The sequence below is a fragment of the Crotalus tigris genome, unplaced genomic scaffold (assembly GCF_016545835.1).
Source record: "Crotalus tigris isolate CLP2741 ecotype Arizona unplaced genomic scaffold, ASM1654583v1 scf7180000024375.2447938, whole genome shotgun sequence".
NCBI classification, from domain to species: domain Eukaryota; kingdom Metazoa; phylum Chordata; class Lepidosauria; order Squamata; family Viperidae; genus Crotalus; species Crotalus tigris.
In genome coordinates this window covers 1,324,310-1,345,460 of record NW_024100545.1, presented here as the reverse complement: position 1 = coordinate 1,345,460, position 21,151 = coordinate 1,324,310, and the positions used below count along the sequence as shown (strand labels likewise).

General features: G+C 38.9%; 1 long non-coding RNA gene across 1 annotated transcript in view; it reads left to right on the top strand.

Annotated features, from left to right (window-relative positions):
* Positions 1-21,151, top strand: part of LOC120301304 — a 132,481-nt gene that overhangs the window by 94,538 nt on the left and 16,792 nt on the right. The window lies entirely within an intron of this gene.

The window sequence follows — 21,151 nt, the reverse complement described above, 5'->3', positions numbered from 1 at the left end:
ATGGTAAAAGTGGGTTAATCAGTTACAAGTTAGAAGGCAATTCAAAATCCTTCAGGGAAATGGATTTACTTAGTAAATGCTAAGGTATTTAATTTTCAACCATTTGCTGCAATATATAAGCCATAGAGCTTAGTTCAGTTCACAGTTACAGTTTTTCTAGTGGATTAAAATAAAGTCTCTGTCAAATTGAGGATAATTTCTGGTAACTTCACAATCATACTCATGTAAGATGTTAGTAACAGAATAACAGAAAATAGAGTTTGTCTTCTAATTCAACCCTCTGTTCAAGCAGGAGATCCTATATCATTTCAGACAAGTGGCTGTCCAGTCTCTTCTTAAAAGCTTCCAGCGATGGAGCACTCACAACTTCTGAAGGCGGGTTCCACTGGTTAATTGTTCTCACTGTCAGGAAATTTCTCTTTAATTAAAGGTTCACTTCTTGATTAGTTTCCATCTGTTGTTTCTTGCCTTGTCTTCTGGTATTTTCAAAAATAGGTTGACACCTTCTTCTTAGTAGCAGCCCCTTAGATATTGGAACACTTCTATCATGTCACCCCTAGTCCTTCTTTTCACTAGACTAGACATATCCAATTCCTGCAACTCTTCTTCATATGTTTTAGCTTTCAGCTCCCAAATACTCTTTGTTGCTCTTCTCTGCAGTCTTTCTGGAGTCCTTTCCAGAATCTCAACATCTTTTTCATTGTGGCTACCAAAACTGGAGGGAGTATTCCAAATGTGGTCTTACCAAGGCCTTATAAAGTGGTACTAACACTTTGTGTGATCTTGATTCTATCCCTCTGTTAATGCAGCTTAGGATTGCATTAGCTTTTTTGGTAACTGCAGCAGACTGCTGGCTCATATTTAAGTGACTGTCCACTAGGACTCCAAGATCCCTCTTACAATTACTGCTATTGAGCCACGCTTCATCTAATCTGTACCTGTATATTTGTTTTTTCTAGTCTAAGTGTAAAACTTTACTTTCCTCTACATTAAATTTCATTTTGTTAGATAGTGTTTAAGTCTGTCGAGATCCATCTGGATCTATCTTCTGGGATATTGGCTATCCTGCCAGCTTGATGTCAACTACAAATTTGATAACTTCCCTTTATTCCCTCATCTAAATCATTTATGAAGATATTGAAAAGTACTGGGCCTAAGAAAGAACCTTGGGGTACCCCACTGCTTACTTCCCTCCATTAGACGTAGTTCCATTAAGGACTACACATTGAGTGCAGTATGTAGTAATATGGGGCCAATTGGCCAATGCCTTCTGATAAGAGCCTTTTAAAAAAATTCCCATTCTAGTCTATAGTTCCTGGTATTAGGTTAGAATTCCAGGTATTAGTTAGAATTAGCTAGAATACCAGGCCCAAATGTGCTTAGCATCTTGGCCCAGACAAATTTGCCCAACTGCTGAGACTGTAATGCAATGTTTTTCAACCTTGGCAACTTTATGATGTGTGGATGTCAACTCCCAAAATTCCCCAGCCGATTGGCTGAGGAATTCTGGGAGTTGAATATCATACATCTTAAAGTTGCCAAGGTTGAGAAACAATGCTCTAATTGTTTTCTCTTAATTACTGTAATCACATTAGAATGGGGGGGGGGAGAATATTTGTTACTTTTTGTAAATGCTAACATAAAAGCTTTCCTGGGCCTGTGTTAATTGTAGCCATAAGCTACCTTGTGACAAAGTTATAAAGCAAGATGTGCATTTACATTACAATTGAACTGTGCGGGCCCGCTTACTCACATCTTTGAGGTTGGGAATCATAAAGGCGATACTTTACATTCGTGCATGTATTGTTAGAGTTGGTTTAAGCCAATCTATCAGATCCTTTTAATTGTTGTGAGTTTCCCTCATGAAGCTAAGGGTAGCAGAGATGGTTCTCCCAAGTCCTTTCTATCCACATAAAAAGCTGATCAGATAGCTTGGAATGATGGACGGTGCTAATAGTCCCAAACTCATCTGGTAAAGGTTATGATGGAACAGGAATTGAATTTTGGGATCTTGATTGATTCCAACCTGACTCATCCCTTGTTTCTAGAAACATAGATCAAAGCAAATTATGTAGCAGAGAGAGGGTTTATAATGCCTTTCACTCACCCCTGGATAGCTCCAGATTGTTGCTGCCATATGTTTAGGCTCTGAGGTGGGCAAGAAGGATGCCTTTGGCGAGGAAAAGTGAAAATAGGAAGGAGGAGCTGCCTTATTTTCCTCTACACCCTGTTTATCAGCCCATCTTGCTAGTGATATTGAAGCTGGAGAGAGCGGGGAAACAGAGAGAGAAATCAAATACTATGTTGAGCTGAGGTTTCTAAAGGTTTATTGAATAAACTACAACTGGTTTGGTTCCTACAGTATCTTAAGCAAACAGGGCTTAGTTAGTGTACTTCAGGTACTTTGTGTACTTAATGCGCCGGGATATAAATGGTGAAAATGAGCTCCCCTGATCAATATGCCTTGTTTAGATGCAAAACTTATGCTATCCACCACAACCCTCTTTGCTTTTAGATGCTGGTATTTCTTAAGGTCTCCAAATTAAGCAGGGCTTTTCTTTCTGGACAGATGCTGCCCATACACGCTCATGATTGTTTTCCCAGCATTCATTTCTCCTGCCTGTCTTTCTCCTTCCCTCTCCCTCCCTCCCTCTCTTTCTGTGTGTCTCTGTCTCTTTCTCCTTGTGTCAGCATTCTATAAGTGGTCTACTTTGTAGCTGACATTGGTTTACCCTCAGAACTTACACTTGATAGTAGTACCTTTTCTGTGTTACTGCCAAGCTGACCGTTCACAAGCAGGCATTGCTCACCCGTTGTTACTTGAGGTTTTCCAAAAACATTCCCCCCACCCACCCAACCACACACACACCCCCGCCTTCTTGTTGTGGCCATTCTTAGCATCTTCATAGTTTTGCTTTGGAGCAGCAGAGGGCACTGCTTGCCACCTATGTCCTCTTGCCAATTTGCTACACAACATCCCCTGCTTGAATGAGTTACGTTTCATTTAAATTTGCCTCTCCAGGTTCCACTACCATTTAATTAGATGTTCTAATTAAAAAAAATCAGGCTTCAAAATTAAAGTCAGGCTTGAGCATACAGTAATAATTGTTTTTGGTTGTTTTTTTTTAAAGGCTTCTGGGGGTAGGAACAGAAGGGCAGCTGCCCTCAAGGTTTTGCTTTGGAAAACTGCTGGAGGCATATTTCATTGGAAAGCTTTACTTAAATCATCTTTGTTGAAATAAACCAGAGTTAAAAGAAGAGAGAAACATCCTTGGTTATCTTAATGAAGCCTATGCAGGAAATCTTCATGGCAGTACATGTATCATATTCATGGTTGGGTAATGTATGGCATATATGATGCTTTGGGGGTTTTTGTTTTTGCTTTTTCCATGTAATGTACCATCATGCCTTCTTTAACCTGTGCTTTAGAACTAGGAATTGCAAAATATTTTATCATTATATTTTTTTATGATAACACTGTATTCTTTAAAGTGGTACCTTGGTACTCAACTGCTTTTAAACACATCGAATTTGGTACTCAATGTATTTTAATGTGAAAATTTTGTCTCGATACTCATCATTTGTTTGATACTCAATGCACAAGCTAGAACTTGTCAGTGTTGGCTGCCTTGTGATTCACTACATCAGTGGTGGCGAACCTATGGCACGGGTGCCAGAGGCGGCACTCAGAGCCCTCTCTGTGGGCACACGTGCCGTTGCCCCAGCCTTGCCTCCCTCCGCAACCCCCTCCTCTCCAGCAGCCCCCCTGAAGGAGACTTGCCCTCGAGCGTGGCCCACACGGAGCAGCGCAGCCAAGGACATGGCAGCCAGGCAGCATAGACAAGACTCTGCCCTCACACCCTATCATGCAGTTGATGCTGCAGGGTGTGGGCAGAGGGTGTGGCTGCCATAGCGCTGCTGGGCTGCCTGGGCGATCTGCGGCGGGCCTGGAGGTGATGAGTGGTCCTGTGGACAGGAGGGGTGGGGAATGGGGGGGCAGAACGGGGGCAGGCAGGGGGGTGGAGCGGAGGTGGGGCCAGTTTTGGGGCACTCAGTCTCTAAAAGGTTCGCCATCACTGCACTACATCATTCCTTATGGGAAAAATTGGCTTTCGTAGCATCATTTTTGGTACTCATCATGTCTCCCAAAACCAATTAACGGTGACTATTGAGGTACCACTGTATTTAGATGTCATCATTGTCTTACACTTTTATTAAACAATTACTGAAAGGGGATCAATTTTTAAAAAATATTTTTAATTTGGATTTTAAAACACGGTATGTTTTTGGATAGAACAATCTTTTTTATAATATATTTTATTAATTTTTTAACATGGTCACCTTAATATTTGGTAAACAATGTGTTGTCTGGATTAAAAAACATTCGCTAAAAATTGGTTTCTATAATCTATAATCCACATAATAGCTTTACTTGATTTCCACTTCTTCCCATAATGTTCTCTTTTACCAACCTTAAGTTAATACAATTCTTATTGTTTTGATAGATAACAATTGAATATAATTTTTTTCTAATATTTTCGCAAATAATAGTCACATCAATATATTTCTTTTCTATCTAGTTATTCTGGTTGCTTCATCATAGATCCCATTTATAGTTCTTGTTTACATTTATTTTTCCCACAATGTTCAAAACATTCTTACTGGTTAAGATTTTCTCAAAGTTAATTACATTTAAATATTTGATTCTATTTTTTCTCATGTAAACCATCCCATAATTTTTACCTTACTTAAGGAATAAATAAGACTAAAAGAAGAACAAGAATAAAGAGGGATAAAAAGATAGTATACTATTGAAAGTCCATGTTTCCCCTAAGCTAATACATACTTATTTCCAAAAATTTTCCATTCTTTTTTACCATAATTAGGAATATATTTAATCTTTAAATATTCCATGTAATAAATCTAGTCATCTGGTCTTTTAACTCTTATTCAAAACATTTTTTTTCAATCCATTGTGATTTTCTTAAAATCAATCACATTTAAATATCTAAAATATGTCCTTATATATATGCCATTCTAACTCTTTTATATTACTCATATCAAGAAATAAGAGAAGAAAAGAGAAGAAAGAAAAAGTACTATGTTATTTGAGGGATTCCTCCCTCTTAAAGTAAAATTCATATCCAAAATCTTTCTATTACTTTAACCATATTCAAACTGGTGCCTCTCTGAGAATATTTAAAAAAGAAAATCATCTATTTTCTTAATTTTCACTTTGGCCTTCTTCTTTTGCCCAATATTTTTAATCAATATATTCTGCTGAATCAAAGAGTCTTTCCATATTCTTGTTGGTGTCACTGTAGATATAAAAAAGAAGTCAAGTACAATATCTTTGTAAGAGGCATTTGCTCTTTCATGTTTGTTGAAAATCTTTTTCTTTCTTTTTCTCTCTGTATCTCTTATTTTTTTGTCTCTCCAGTTCTAGTGGTGTTCCTGACATCTTTGCAATCCATTTTGACCAGTCTTTTTTCTTATCCTCAAATTTGTCTTGTCTTAAAATATAAGTTGCCTTTTCCAAAACCAATATTTCTTGTAAATTTTTTCCACTTGGGTTAAATCTTACTTCTTTGTTGTATTAAATTCCATCTTTGAGTCTCTATCCTTGAATTTGTGTTCAGTTATCTGTTTTATCTGCTCCTTTTCTATTGTTATTTCCTGGGATTTTTTTGTTGTAAAGTTAAATTGGAGATGAATTGGTTTATGTTTTCAAAGTTATTTTGGATTTCTTTGCAGTTTGAAGTCGTTGTTTGAATTAGTTGCAGCATTTCATATTTCTCCTCTTGAAAGGTATTTATTTTTTCTTGATAAGTTCTTTCTGCAAGTCTCTGATTTTCCATAGTGTTCAAGAATCGAAGTTTTCTTTTCTCTGCAAATAGCTTTTAGTAGATATCACAGTTTAGCAGATATTTATAATCCCAAAAAGTTCAAAAAGGTTTCCTGAAGTTTATAATCCTCTCTTTATCTGCAACCCAAATAGTTTTTTTTGTCACAACTGTTCTCTATTGTTATAGCTCTGAAGATCACAAGCACAGATTAGTTTTTTCCAGATTTTGCCAAGTCCTGTATAAAAGCCATAGCTGTCATAGTCTTTATCCACCACTAGATGTCAGCACCAGATTATTTTTCAAATTATCAAAATAGAAAATTACCTTTAAAATGAGAATCTTAACCATTTAACAATTCCAAACTTATCCAAATTTAGGTTTTATATTCATTTCATTTCATTTCTGTATGTTTTGGTCCTCCATAAAAGGTTTAATTCACTACTTCTGTTAGTAAAAGGATGGGGCAAAAATCCCCCTCCTTCACGTTCGGAGGTTTTTTGCTTCTTGGGAATTTTTTTCCCCCATGAAAGTTAATAAGTAGGATAGAGAAAATTGATGGTCTTACCCAGATTCAAACACGGTGTTTACAATCAGCTTAAAATAGTGTTTTTTGACTTTGGTTGCTTATAGCTTTGGCTAGACCCTGAAGTTAGACTAGCCTTTCTCCTGTTGGTTTCTGGACAGCTTCTCCTGGACCAATCAGGTCAACTACCATCTCTCCGTGGCCTGCAGGACTTCCTTCCTTCTTTGCCACCTCTTCAGGGCGATTTCTGGCCCATTTAGGGTCCCTTAACAGGAAGAAATTCAGCCAGAAGGCACGGAGCCCCGAAATCCCTTGGCTGCTGCACTACTGCGCAAGAACAGATGTCTGGATAAAACAATCTTATAATTGTCTCGTTCATTCAAGATGTTGCCCGTAGCCAGCAATGGACCCATAGTCCAATATATTTAGAGAGCATTAAGATGGGGAAGGAAAAGAATTTGGTTTCACCTTTAGGCATATTTATGTTCTTTTAAGTAACTGTACACACAGAAATTAGGTACAAATGAAGACTCACCTCAGAACATACATATTGGCCTCGCTTAGGTAGATTAGACTGTGAAATCAACTCCTTCGGGAGACCAGAATTACTTTAATTGAGATTGCCTTTAATAATAGAATCTTGCAAATCTGATTGTGCTCTTCCTTTTTCTTTTTAGAGTTCAGTAAGACGGGGGAGGGGCTGAGCCATTTCTGAATATCATCATTTAGCCTCTTTTGTTTAGATAACCATCAAGGGCTTTCTATGCTTATGAAAACTGGGCTGAGATTTTGGTGGGTACTTCTCTCAAAATGAAAGTTAAAAGAGAACAGGAATGCACTCATGCAAATTTGATAGCATTTCTCTATTTTCACAGGGAAACATTTGCCAATCTTGTGCTTGTCATTGGGTTGCAGTTATTGTTTCTTTAATTCTCCTTTTCTGCACTAGATGGGAATAGTACAAATTATAACCCTCACTTTTGAAGAATGCTAGGCATAAGCTAGCTGGAGGGGCATTTTGAAATTAATTTGTCCCACCTGCAATTCTCTGGTTTAGGGAATGGGGGGAGGAGGAGGAGGAGGAGGAGGAGGAGGAGGAGGAGGAGGAGGAGGAGGAGGAGGAGGAGGAGGAAAGAGTTTGAAAATGAAATGTATTCGAATGTGGAATTTGCATTTGGCAAGTTTACAATAGGCACATCTGAATGAGTGACAGGACAAATGTGGAGGGAGACATGGAGTGCCATCAGTTGTGCATGCTTGAGTGAATGGACGGGAAGAAGTTAAAGAGAGGATTGTCTAATCATCAAAAAACTAGGCTGAGCAAAACCTCAGGTGTCAAATTATAACTCAAAATATGCATTATCATGGAAATCCCAATCCACAAAGATACATACATCTCATACCTTATCCTTCTACAATAAATTTTTCATGCATTAGGAGAAGCTATATTTAGAGACCGATGTGTCCCTCAAGTCACTGTGCCAAGCACAGCTGAGGACCAATGCTTTGCAGAAATTCTTTCAGATTTTGAACAAATCCTTTAATTGTGAGGATTTCCTAAAAGTAATCAGTGACATTTTTGAAATGTTTCATATTTATTTTTCTTCATTTCTTCTTTTATGTAACAAAATGAAAGCTGCTTGCTTAATTTGTATGCTTCTTTATTTTTGCCCCTTTGTTCATGTTGTTTCTTTAATATTTAGCCTCTACAATAGGGTAGAGCAGTTTCTAAGCCAAAAACTCCTTTTGACTGGAGTGCTGGGCTATGCTCCAAAAAGCAGTTGGTGGGCTATTAAAAAACCAAATTTGATTTCACTTACATTTAGTGCCTGTAATAAGTTCACCCTTTTACTTAGTTAAAAATTGCAGTTTGCTAATGTCTCTTGAAGGAATCCCTAGAGATTGAACCCAGGGTTTCCAGCACTTGCCTATGATCCTGGAGAGCTGAAACCAAATACAGGTAGACTTCAACCTATGACCACAATTTGGACCAGAATTTCTGTAATAAAGTCATTACAGTCATAAGTCAGAGCAGACCCAATTTTATGACAATCACATGGTTGTTAAGCCAATCTAGCTTTCCCAATGGGCCATAAAAAAGTTTACAAATCACACTTAGGACACTGCAACTAATCATAAACGTGAGCCAGTTGCCAAGCACCCAAATTGTGATTGTGTGACCACAGGGAAGAGGCGATGGACATAAGTGTGAGTGTAGATTGTAAGTCACTTTTTCCATGGACATTGTACCTTTGAACTATTATTAAACAAATGGTCATAAATCAAGGATTAGCTGTACCTCTGTTTTAGTATCAGTAGAATATCTTGCCATTTCTCTTCTAGCACTGGCACTTCTGAGTCCTATCACAGTTTTCCTCCATATTGGCCTTCTGAACATGTTGACCTTTAGCTAGGTGATACTAGCTGGGATTATGGGAACCGAAGCCTTATATTGTACATTACTTTTCCTGCTTGGGAGGAAGTCAGCCAACCCTTTGGCTTTGCCTTTTCAAAGTCTACCATGTATAAAGTGATGGCAATCCTTGTGAAGAATCCACATCACAATCAACAGAACGATGAAAGAGTTTGTCCATTGGAGTTCTCTGGTGGCTTGAGTGATACAGAACGTAGGATGGAGCAGCATTATCCTTGAAGGACCAGATCTCTAACTTGGAGTCCTCCCTTGGAGGGGGGGGCACATGCCAGCTGCAGCATCAGCTGGTGAGAGGACTTTGCTAAAGTGCCCATGTCATCACTTGGTTAGACCAATGTGACAAACTCTACACAGAGCTGCCTTTCAAGTCTATTTGGAAACTTCAAAATGCACTGACCCAGTTACTATCTGCCACTCAACAGTGGTAGCATGATGGACCTGGATTGTGATCTGTGCGTTGGCTTCCCTTGGGTTTCTAGGTGCTGATTTTAACCTGTAAAGCCCCTTATGGCTTGGAACCTCTGAATGGCCTCTCAGTGAAAATTAGGTTAGCATCTATTTTAATCACTATATTGAAGCAGCTGAAAACAGAGTTTCAGGACTTCTGGTTTTGCGCGGTAGCAACCGGTCACAGGTTTGCGGATTCTCCGCACCCCCATGGCTAATTTCGCCCTGCCAGCGGACCCTAAATGGGTCTAAGTTGCCCTGGAGAGGTGACGAAGAAAGAAGGGTGCTCCAGCAATTCCGGAATGGCAGTAGCTATTCCGTTCGACTTGGGGAAAGCCTTCTAACCCGACAGGAGAAAGGCTGGCCGTATTGCATTGACCAGCCCAAGCTACTTGCAACCAAAGTCCAAAAGCACTAACCAGCACAACTGTGAACAGCGTGCTTGAAACTGGGTAAGAAATTTGATCTTCTCTTTTCTATTTTACATTTAATTTCCTGGGAAAGATCCCTAAGAAGCAAAATACCTCCAAAAGGGAAGGAGGGGGATTTCAGCCCCACCCGTATACTAACGGAATTAATCTTTTTATGGAGGATCAAAATATATGGCAGTGAAATAAATATAAAACCTGAAACTTAAAACTTAAATCTGGATAAATCTAAAATTGTTTTAATGGTTAAGACTCTCATTTCAGAGATAATTGTTCATTTTGGAAATTGAAAAACAAATAGTTGCTGTCACCTAGTGGCAGATGAAGACTTTGACAACTATGACTTTAATATAAGACTTGGCAAAATCTGGGAAAAGCTAATCTGTGTCTGTGACCTTCAAAGCTTTAACAACAAAGAACAGCTGTGACAAAAAAAAAGACAATAATCTGGGCTGTAGACAAAGAGAGAATTATAAATTTCAGGGGAAAAAAAATCTTTTTTGAACTATTTGGATTACAAATATCTATCTAATTGGGCCTCTAAAGCTATTTACAGAGAAAAGAAAGGAAGAGGAAAACTCTTGGACTAGATGACTAGATGTATAAAATAGAATGTTTAAAGATTAAAAATATTTTTAATTATGGTTAAAAAGAATAAGAAATTTAGGAAATAAATACATATCAACTTAGGAGGGATATATATTTTAAGTAGTATGTTATTTTTTATGCTTCTTTACTCTTGCTTTTCTTTCTTTTTTCCTACTGTTTTATCTATTTCTTAAGAAATGTAAAAGTGTAAGATGGTTCATAGGGAAAAATAGAGTTAAATTCTTAAATGTAATTAATTTTTGAGAAAATCTTAACCAGTAAGAATATTTAGAATTTGGTGGGAGAAATAAATTAAAATAAGGATTGTAACAGGATCAATGATAAGGCAACCAAAATGATTGGATAGAAAAGAAATATTATATTGATGTGATTATTATTTTTAGGACTATTGGGAAAAATATATATTTAATTGTTATCTAACAAAACAATAAGAATTGTATTAACTCAATGTTTGCAAAAGAGGATATTTTGGGAAAAGAGGAAATCAAGTAAAACTATTATGTGGATTATGGATTATAGAAATCAGTTGTTAGTGATTGTTTTACAAATGTAACCCAGACAACACACTGTTCACCAATTATTAAGTGATTGATGTTTTTTAAAAAATCAATAAAATATATTACAAAAGAAAAAAAGAAAATAGAGCTTTCAGGATGGCTAATCTAGACCCTGGGAATTTTCTTCAGTAGCCTTTGTGTTTGCCACAGCCCTATGGTGTCCTAAATAGAGTTCTCTACAAGATAATAACTGCAGGATTGAGGCTGTCCTGCCTAGTCTTAACTTTCTTCTCTTCAAGGATGGGTCTTCCTGGACCTCTTCATGAGAGATGTAGATCTAGTTCCCCATGCAAAGACTACATTACTATCAGCCCTTTGAGGTGAGCCAGACTTCACAAGGACTACTGTAACTGTAATTAATTGTTGCCCAGTGTAATAACAACATTTTGAAAGATCAGTAGAGATTCTTTCTTCTCTGTTTATAATGTGAATCAAGGTGAGACATTCTTGAATTTCTTTCTCTCTCCCTTTGCTCTTTCAGAGTTAAGGTAGCATTTATCTAACACTGCTTCTTGAAGGCCACCTCTGCACCTATCTATAGCCTGAGAGTTGCATCTCTCTTAGTTCTTATAGGATAATGCCTTGTGATAGGGAGCTAATGCTGTCTGGCTACAGATGCTTTTGAAACACATCCTCCATATGCTAGACTTTTGTCAGCTTGACCACTCTCAGGGGAAAGGGAGTTTTCTTCTCAGTTAGGATGCTCTTCTCCCTCTCTTTGATGCACACCAAATGCTTCCTTGGTTTTAACATGTAGTTTTCTAAACTGATTCATATTGGGCAATCCTCATACTTTATTTCAAAGACTTTGGCCTGTCCCTGCTTGCAGCTTATTATGTCACCATAATGACCTGACAGTTCCAATCTTCTCCTACTCTCATAGTTGATCTTGGTTGTCCCAGTTCACTAAGTCTGTTGGAAGTCCTCCCTAGCTCCAAACCCCCAAAGATTATTCTGACATTGTGCTGCCCCAGTGTGTAAAATTGTTAAAGCTTTGGTGCCAAAAGCATCTTGGAGGTGTTGTTTGTTGTAGATACCACAACAATTCTGTTGTTCAATTCTGCATTGAACAATATAATTAGAGACAAGGAAACATGCAGCTAGAATATGCCTAAGGGATAAAGGAGATAAACTGCCATGATTCTATGGAAAGTGTGTCCTGATTTTGGAACCCTTAAGCTGTTTTACATAATAAGAAGTATCCAGTACTTTAAGGAGAATAGTTATTATTGCAGTGTGATGGAGGTGACATCGCTGATTGTTATCTAGAGGCAAAATAGCATGCCAGTATCAATAGGAAATACTTGAGACACACCTGCTGATAATTTGTCCAGTGATTAGGCTTACTCACTCAAAAACGGACTGAAACCTGGCTTGTCCATATTTGGGAGCCCAGTCTGACATTAGGCATCCTGTCAATGGTGTGATGGTTATATTTATCAGGGAGAGGGTGACAAAAGTCATTAATCGTTGTTTCAGCAGGTTATGGCACAAAAAGTTAAGAATGTGAAGGGAAGAAGCTTTAGTGACATTATGATGGAAAATAGCAGCTATTACCCAGACATGCACACTATTATGGTATCCTGATAAGTTACAGCAGTTCTCACAGGTGGGAGATTGGATATTAATATGAGCTAAATTGGTTGGTGGTACAAGAAGGGGATGGCTGATGAACCATGTTGAACTTGGCAGCTTTTATGCTGCTGAAGGTCCACTGTTTCCATGGTGTATCTCAGAGGTCCCCAACCTTTGGGCACCAGGGACTGGTTCCGTGGAGAGAGGTTTTCTGTGGACCGGAGGGGGCGTGGTTTTGTGTGCTGCCTGCATCCCGCAGATGGGGCTTTGTTTGTGTGGACTAGTTGCTGGCATGCCGCAGCCCGGTACTGGTCCATGGACTGGGGGTTGGGGCCCCTGGTGTATCTGACTCCATAGTAGGCTAGGAAAAGACTGCTGAAACATTTCAGAGTGCTTAAAGACCATGAAAAAGGGGAGGGATTGTGGGACCCATTTTAGAGGAGAGAGAGAATCTATCATAGGATCACATTCTGGAGGATGGTTTTAAAAAAAGTAGTATTCTGCCAGTCTGAAAAAAATGACAGCCAAGTATAATTAACGCCCTTGCTTAATTCTAAATTGGGGTGGGAGAGAGACAGAACTATATACACAAATACAAGCTTAAGAAAAGCACAGTTCAAGTAGAGAAGTGTTAACTTAGAAATTATGGTGCAAGTAGCTATAAATCACTGCTGCATTCCTATTCCTTTAAGACTGAAGAAACCAAGGGAGAAGAAATCTTGTTTAATTGCCTATGCTGAATGCTTCGTAACTACTATAGATGGAAAATAAAACTAAGAAGCCTGCACCCAAGGCAAAAATAAAGAAGAAAGATTCCCTAGAGGCATTTTATGTGCTGACTGTCTGATCATTACCCGAGAAAACCCAAAGGCTTTGTGGTGCACGTAATAACTTTGTGCACCGCTCACAAAATCATAACAGAAGAAGCACCAAATAAAATAATGGGTGGATGGGGAAAAGCATCTGGTCAGCTGAAAATTTGTCTTACGTAGGGTTCTTCTCATTTTGAAGTTGACAGGTTGTGGTGAACTTGAAAATAATTCTGAGAATGTGGGAAATGAATCCACTCCATACGTGAATGGGATTTATGCTAAAAACTCTTATCATTTTGTTGAATAAAGAAGAAAATGAAAATGGTATGGGCTTTTCTCAATAATAAAGACATGGTTTAATTCACAGCCAAATTGGTCTGCATTAGCCCCTTGAGATGAAAGACAGTTTACCAAGATCTTTTTTAATTTGAGCTAACAGAAAACTTCTCTCTTTGTTCTCATTTGCTTTAACAAGACTAACAGGATAATGTTTCCAGTAGATTTTAGTTTGCAGATTTCAGTCAGCCAAGACTAGGTCCACCTACTATGTCTAGTCCCATCCTTTCATTGCATACACAGCCTTTTGCTCTGGAAGGGAAATTCCAGAAAGAGAAGCTATAATTCATGTATACAGAAACCAGGCAGCCTGAAATCAGTTGCCAGGCAAAGCTCAAATCTATCTTAGAAGTTTTTATATCCCAGTCAGGTCAAGAGGTTTACCATAGATTAGATATATGATATGACAGATCATTGTCTGGTTTTTAACATCAAAATAATACCCTGTTCATCATCTTACCATTTCACCTCCATTTGCCTTTAAGCTTATGCTTATCAGGGAGCTATAATTAATCATAGCTCTTATCTTACAGATCTTCATAATGTCTTCAGTCAGAATCGCTGAAAGCACTTGGATTTAATGTCTTCTTTTGCCCTAGTGGCATCAAGAGCTTTGGCTGTGGCAAGGGACTTGTCTAACAACAGGTCACATGGCACAGGGTAGACAAAGAAATTTTGCCCTTCCAGGGCTTGAGAAAATCAGCTTGCCGTTGCCGAGGTGCTCTGTTAAGCAACCTGCTTTCCTAAAAGACGGGTGAGAGACTAAGAACATTTCCTCTCACGGAACAGATACCCTGGAGAACGTGGGTGGGTGGCTGGTTTCTATGGTGTAGGTAGGGGAGCTGGTTTCATCGGAGTGTCTTGCCAGCGGATGAGAATGCCATCCTGAACATCTGTCACACAGACGCATGATTGCTACCAGTCCAAAGGGGGATTTCACGCTTGTATGGAGCTTCTTAATTAAGAGATTAGCTTTCATTGTCAGAGGGAAATGCATGGAGAGAAGGTTTATTGTCTTAGAGTTTGGGTGATTCAGGCTCTCTTAGCCAACATTTATTTATTTATTTATTTTAAACCTTATACTGCAATTTTTAGCCTTCGAAAAGCCTTCAGAGTGGATGGTATTGAAGATAATTGTAAAATGTCATTAAATGTCATGCTGACCTGAAGAGTGTGGAGTTACAGATCACCAGAGCTTTAATATCAGAGTGCATTTAATGTTTGAGTGTATTCCCTTGTTGAATATAAGTGAAAATAAATATTTTAAAATCCATGTCCCTATTATTATTTTTTTACAGAAACAAAAAAGTGAGACTAGTTGATTAACAAAGTAGTGCTGTCACCAACTGCTTTTGAAATCTCTCACCATGTTTCTGGTATAGAAGTACAACAGCTCCCAACAACATTAGACAGCAGCAGTTCTTGCTAGAAACACGGTTCTTCTTTGCTCTATTTGTTGCTGGTAAATCTGCTTTACATTAAGGGCGACTAGAGGCAAGATGGGGCAGAGGCTACCACAGAGGTATCATGCCTGTGATGCAGCTCTCTGATGCTGGCCTTTATCTTGGAGATAATCCTCCATTTTGTTTTTCCAGTTCCTCTGAGAAGCTGCCTTCTCTATTTCTCTCTTAGGCTTGCCTTCCCTTTTTATGGAAGTTGAGTATGTACCTAGAAGGGTGAGTCATCTTCTCCAAGCCTTTATCTTTCTGGACAGCTATTATGTAACTTCCCCAAAAAGAGAATCTGGGAAGAGATCTGCTTGACAACCAGTCCTGTCCCCCATAAAGCTACATTAACCATCTTGGTGACCCTATTAATTTTTTCTTGTCCAATTCATTAAACTCTGATTTGATGGGAAAAACTCATTCATCAAAAAGATAAAACAAATGCACAATTCAAGGTGCTTCTAAATTGTGAAGAAATTGGGGGGAATGGGGAGGGGAAAGGAAAAAGAATGGCTCCATTATATATCATGTTGTTTTATTAAATTATAAGTGACCATTCACTTTTTTTAAAGCGAGATATTTGTCGTCATTTTTTGCACTGCTACCATGGCGATAATCCCAACCTTACATCTATTGTATTCACAAATGTTTACTTCAGATATGATGGAATTGAAAGAACTGTCTTGCTACCTAAATGATTAATTTGAATTCAAAAACGAGCAGGCAGAGAGAGCTTCAAGGGCACTGCTCTTTGATAAGCTGGTTTTATTACAAATACCTGAAAAGCTGTAACAGAGCAAGAAACCAAGAATAAGCTGCAAGCTACATATATAAAATGATCCTGACATTCAAACTTTACATCAGAGCAGTGGAGGGCAGGTCTTTTCTTACTGGGAGGGGCAGTTGCCATTTGTTACTTTAATTGGACTTTTGTGGCCTCCCGCTCTTGGGCAATTGTCTGTGCTTCTTCTAGCTTTCATACATCTTTGCCTGGATACATCTTTGCCTTCTTCTCACCCCCCAATGCATTTCAGCCCTGCAAGGTAGTCAAGACAAGAAGCATACCCAGATTAACTACCTCTGTCTTTATTGTAAGGTTACATTAACAGAAACTTGCAAATCTGAAAGTACATCTCTCCTTCACCTTTGCAGCCCAAGAAACCAGGGATGGATCTTCTGATGCATTTGTCACATTCCCATTCCTTCTGCAGGCTCTGATGTCTCTTATTTGATTATTGAAGCTCTTCCTCCTTTCTTCCAAAGTCATTGCTATTGACCATTACAGTGCATGAGATCTTTGTAGTACATGTTATAAGTTCTGTTTCCCCCCTTATTTTGATCTTGTCACATTCAGTCTTGAGGTGTGTAGCATCTGTTAGGTTTGTCTTGTTAGGTAGGGATATCAGATGGCATTGGGCTGGAATGCTAGGGAGGTGGCATTGGATTGGCAATGGGAGCAACATATTCCATGCTGCTAGAGTTTTCTTCTTTTTTAAAAAAAATAAGTTATATTAATTTTTAAAAATTACAATCTTTAGAACTTAGTAGACAACATGTTGTCTGGGTCCACATATTTAACATTAACTTCTTCAATATAAATCTATTCACTACCGCACAATACAGTATTTTTTCCTTCCTCTTCTTTTCTTCCCAATGTTTTTTCCATTTTCCCCTTATTAGACAATTACAGTTCTTGGTACTATTAATGTATATAAAATTAGATATAGACACCTTCATCATATTTTACTAATATTATACAAATAATAATATCAATTCATAAGTCAATATCCTGTTTTTCATGCTCTTATTAAAGTTTGATTTCCCATCAATATTTAAAATATCTTTGTCAGTTATGATTTTCTCAATATTGATTACATTTATATAGCTAAAATAATTTATTCACACCAATCCTCTCATTTTCAAATTTCCCATATCAAAAGAAGAAAAAATGCTATTTTAATTCTAAACCATATCTTCCATTATAAAAATCTAGTTATATCTAAGGGCCATCCGTTCTTTTAATCATATTCAAACAGGTATATTAAACAGATAGTGCCCCCTCTGATAAATTAAATCTTCTGTTTTTTAAATCTAACTCTGCTGGTTTAGAGGGCTTTCTTTGGATCAAATGGAAAGACCACCATCTCTCTGTGATCAACAAGGCACCCCTCCTTCTTCATCGCCTCTTTGGGGTGACTTTAGGCTCTTTTCAGGGCCCCCAGCAGGGCAAAATCTTACCGCGACGCAAAACCGGAAGTCTAGCGTTTTCTTCTGATATTCAAAAATGGTTGGAGAGCAATTAAACTCAACAGTAGGGAAAGGACCATTGAAAGACAGAGGCCTGCGCTCATTTTGTGCCCCTCTGCTGCTATATTCCCGCTCCCAGCATCCCCAGATGGAATGATCAGTACTAAATTCTAAAGAATTTAGAATTACTAAATTACTAAAGAATTCTGAGAATTCAGCTCCACCATACCTGGAAAGTTAGAGGTTCTTTCCTCTGTTAAACATATCTGCTAAGGCAGATAGACTCAGATTTTAATATGGCTTAGCTAGGGGACACAAATTAAAAGCAAAATAAAATTTCTCTTTGAAAGGACAAAAGGATGTGAGAATAGAAATGTGCCAGAAATCATATTAAAGTAATGTAATTGTTTTATGGAGTTTCTTGTTTGATTCTTTGTCATTGGTTGATTTCTTAGGTATAATTTTTTAAACAGAACTATATCATTTATCTATAACTTACCTTAATATTTTAACAGAGTGTAATGTAAAACAATTATATAACACTACAGCTGTGATCATGTCTTAAAGCCATATATTTATCCACGGTCTGCAGAACAGAGTAAAAGAGTTATATTTATTCTGAAACCTGGTCTTTTGACTTTTATTCATTCTTAATTCACTGTAATCTTTTCAAGTATTACTGAACCTACTCATTACCAGCAGTGAGGCTTTTTTAGCATGAAGAGAGAACAACTTTCAGCAGCTCTATTTACAACCTCAGTATTGGCTTCCCAACAATGGGAAGGCTGTGGCAATTGCTATGGGTTCGCTTCTCAAGATTTTTCCTTATTAAACATTATACTGTCTTCCTAGGTAGGCCTCTTCCTACAAGTTCTCTCCCACTTCCCCATTTAACTGAGAAATTCTTGTGTCCGCATAGCAGTTTCCCACATCCGGGGCTGCTATAATAGAACTGCTCCTCTATTTCATGAGAAATAATTAAAACAGCCTTATTAATAAACCCACAAACAATATTAGAGGCTAGCAGCCTGAGATTCCATCTTATCCACAGGGAAAGGAAAGCCTTTTCTTCCTCATGAAAAACACTAATACTCATTTCTTAGACTTCTAATAAACATGCTTGTCTGAGGAAAAAGAGGGGGTGGGCGGAGGAATGGTTTTCCCTTATGCTTTAGGTAGCCTGGAAACTAGATAGAAGGAGAAACCAACTATTTGCCAGTCTACTCATATGACTGCAGGGAATTTCTGGCTACCTGTTTCTACCAGGAAGGTGAGTTAGTCATTATAAGTGGAATTAGAGATTGATGAGAGTCCAGAGTCCCCATTCTGAGAGAACTAGCTCAGTATAGCTCTGTGATAATTTACTTTCTACTTTCCCCTCCCTCCTTTTATTTAGCAGTTGCTGGGGGCAGGTTAATTGTGCTTCATCTCCACAATGGCTATTATTACATTAACCAGTCACTCCCTTGGTAAAGGTGCAGCTGACTTATCCCCTCTTAAAATGGGGAATGAGCCATGATCTGTACTAAAGTGAAGTGGAGTAAGCTTCTTCAGAACCAGGTTTCTTTTCATTTGTTTGTTTGCCTTGCCTCTAGAAATGATTGACAAGTACCACAGAGAGCATTATTCCATTTTCCCATTTTTATCCTTTCAGACTTTTGTGTGACCGATTTACCAAGTCATCTAGTACTTGCCTGAATAACTGGGTCAGGTGGTATGGGGTTGAATATCATGGCCCAGTCAAATAATCCCAGAAGTATTTGGGACTAAATTAATTCCCAGAGCAAACAGAATTACACAATACATATTTTTCTTCCCTTGTTCCTGAAACATAGACACTTCTAGAAAAAAGGTTCCCTGGAAATAACAGCTTCTCTAAAGCATAGTAATATATCTTTGTGTCCTTTACACTTTCCACTGTTCTCCCTGTGTAGTCATAGAAGGTGAGAAGAGAACAGGCAAAAGGCAACAGGAGCCCACCTGCAGTATGCATGGCACTTTTACTCTTTACACCACAAATTTCTTCCTTTTTTTGTGATGAAGTTCAGAGTGGAAGACTTCAAAAAGAGCCACTGTTGCCACAATCCACAACCACTGGTACATCAGCGCGGTAATTGGCATGAGATGAGCTGTCTTATTCATGTCATGAGACATCATATGAATGGAACCACTGAATTTCACAATGGAGCTGAAAGGGGATTCACATCTCAGCTGTTCTTTTCCCAATCTGGCACCATAGCCATTACTGAACAGTAATTACTGAGCCATAGCAAAATTCATGGAGGGTGTTTTCAAACATTCTTTTGAAAAAAAAAAGTTCTGGATTAGAGGACCAAAAGGCAGAGTGTTTAATATTTAATCCCTGCCATGTTATGTACAGAAGAATCTAGTTTCTTTATGTAGAGAATTGGGGAGATAACTTTGAGGGAAACAGGCAAGAATTATTGTGCAAACAAAGAGGGCTGAAACACTTCTTAGGTTTTGGGAAAGAAGATGGTATTCAGAAGAGACTTGGGCAGGTGCATCCCAATTCACTGGAATATAAGAAGAAGGGGAAGTAAGGCACAATCAGGATTTCAGGATTGTGTAATTATATCCGATCTAAGTAAAGCATGGTCCTAGGCTGTGGAGTCTGTTTCCTGATCTGAACAACCTTAAAGAACTGACGCCCAGATAATTTGGAGGAGTTGTTCCAACACTGCATATTGATAAATGGCAGATTGGAAGAGCTGAAGCATGGGAGGAAATGGTGCGTCATGCCTTCATCCAAGGTTCCCCTTCCAATTGCTTTCTCAAAATCCAGTGACAGAGATTAGAGCAGGGTGTCAAACTGCCGGCCCGTGGGCCGGTTCCATCATACCGGAGCCACGCCCACCCCATTGCCGGCAATGGCAAAAAAGCTCCGATACGTCGCACGACGTCACATGACATCGTGAGTTTGACATGTCTGGATTAGAGTAATCAAGAGAAATTTGTCCTAGGGGAGAAACTAAGTAAGAGAGATCTCAGTTTATGCATTTAATGTGGGGAACTCAATCATAAAGCAAGATCTTGCACAGCTAAGCTTATGCTTCTGACTCAGCTGAAAGGCTGAACCCATGGATCTGTTGGTCACATAGCAAGGAACTGCCCAAATAATTCCTAGGCCTTGCTTCAGAAAATTTCACAGGTCCTTCTCCCAAGCATTTCAGACAATTAAGAAGACCTCAGACATCAGGCAGGCACATGTTACTATTTTGGTTACTTTTTGTTTAGATTCAGGGCAGAAAATATGACTCTCTGCCTGTGTAGGCTCAGGGGCAACAAACAGTTTTGTCGATTAGAACACAATACAGGAATGTAATTTGGGTACTTAACCATTAAAAAGACCAATGTTGATAGAAAGTATGGATATGCAGATGCTAAGATTTGGGCCAGTATTACAATGAACAACTTCCTTGCAGCTGATAATATAGGTCAGACATGTCAAACACAAGGCCCGGGGGCCAGATATTGCCCGTGAAGTGGTTTCATGTGGCCCACGAAGATCATCCTGGAAACTGAGGAAACAGCCCCCTCTGCCTTGGCCCTGGCCCAGGCCAGCCGGGAGCCAATGTACAATTTTGTGGTGGCCATCTATGCTGAAACGCATTCAGTCTTAGCTCCACAAGGCTGTCTGGAGACAGCGAGGAACCAGGAGAACCTTGAGCAGCAGCCTTGAGGAAGTGGGGCTGGGCTTGGTGCCGCGGGTGCTCAAGGGCCAGGCTGGGCATTTGACCTCTGCTGCCCAGGGCTCTGGGCAGCCTGCACCACCATTCAGCTGCCCCCCTGCATAGCCTGAGAGGAACAGTGAGGCTTCTCCAGTGGACCATGCCTTGGCACTTGCCCTGGTCCCACCCCCTTCTGCCAGAGA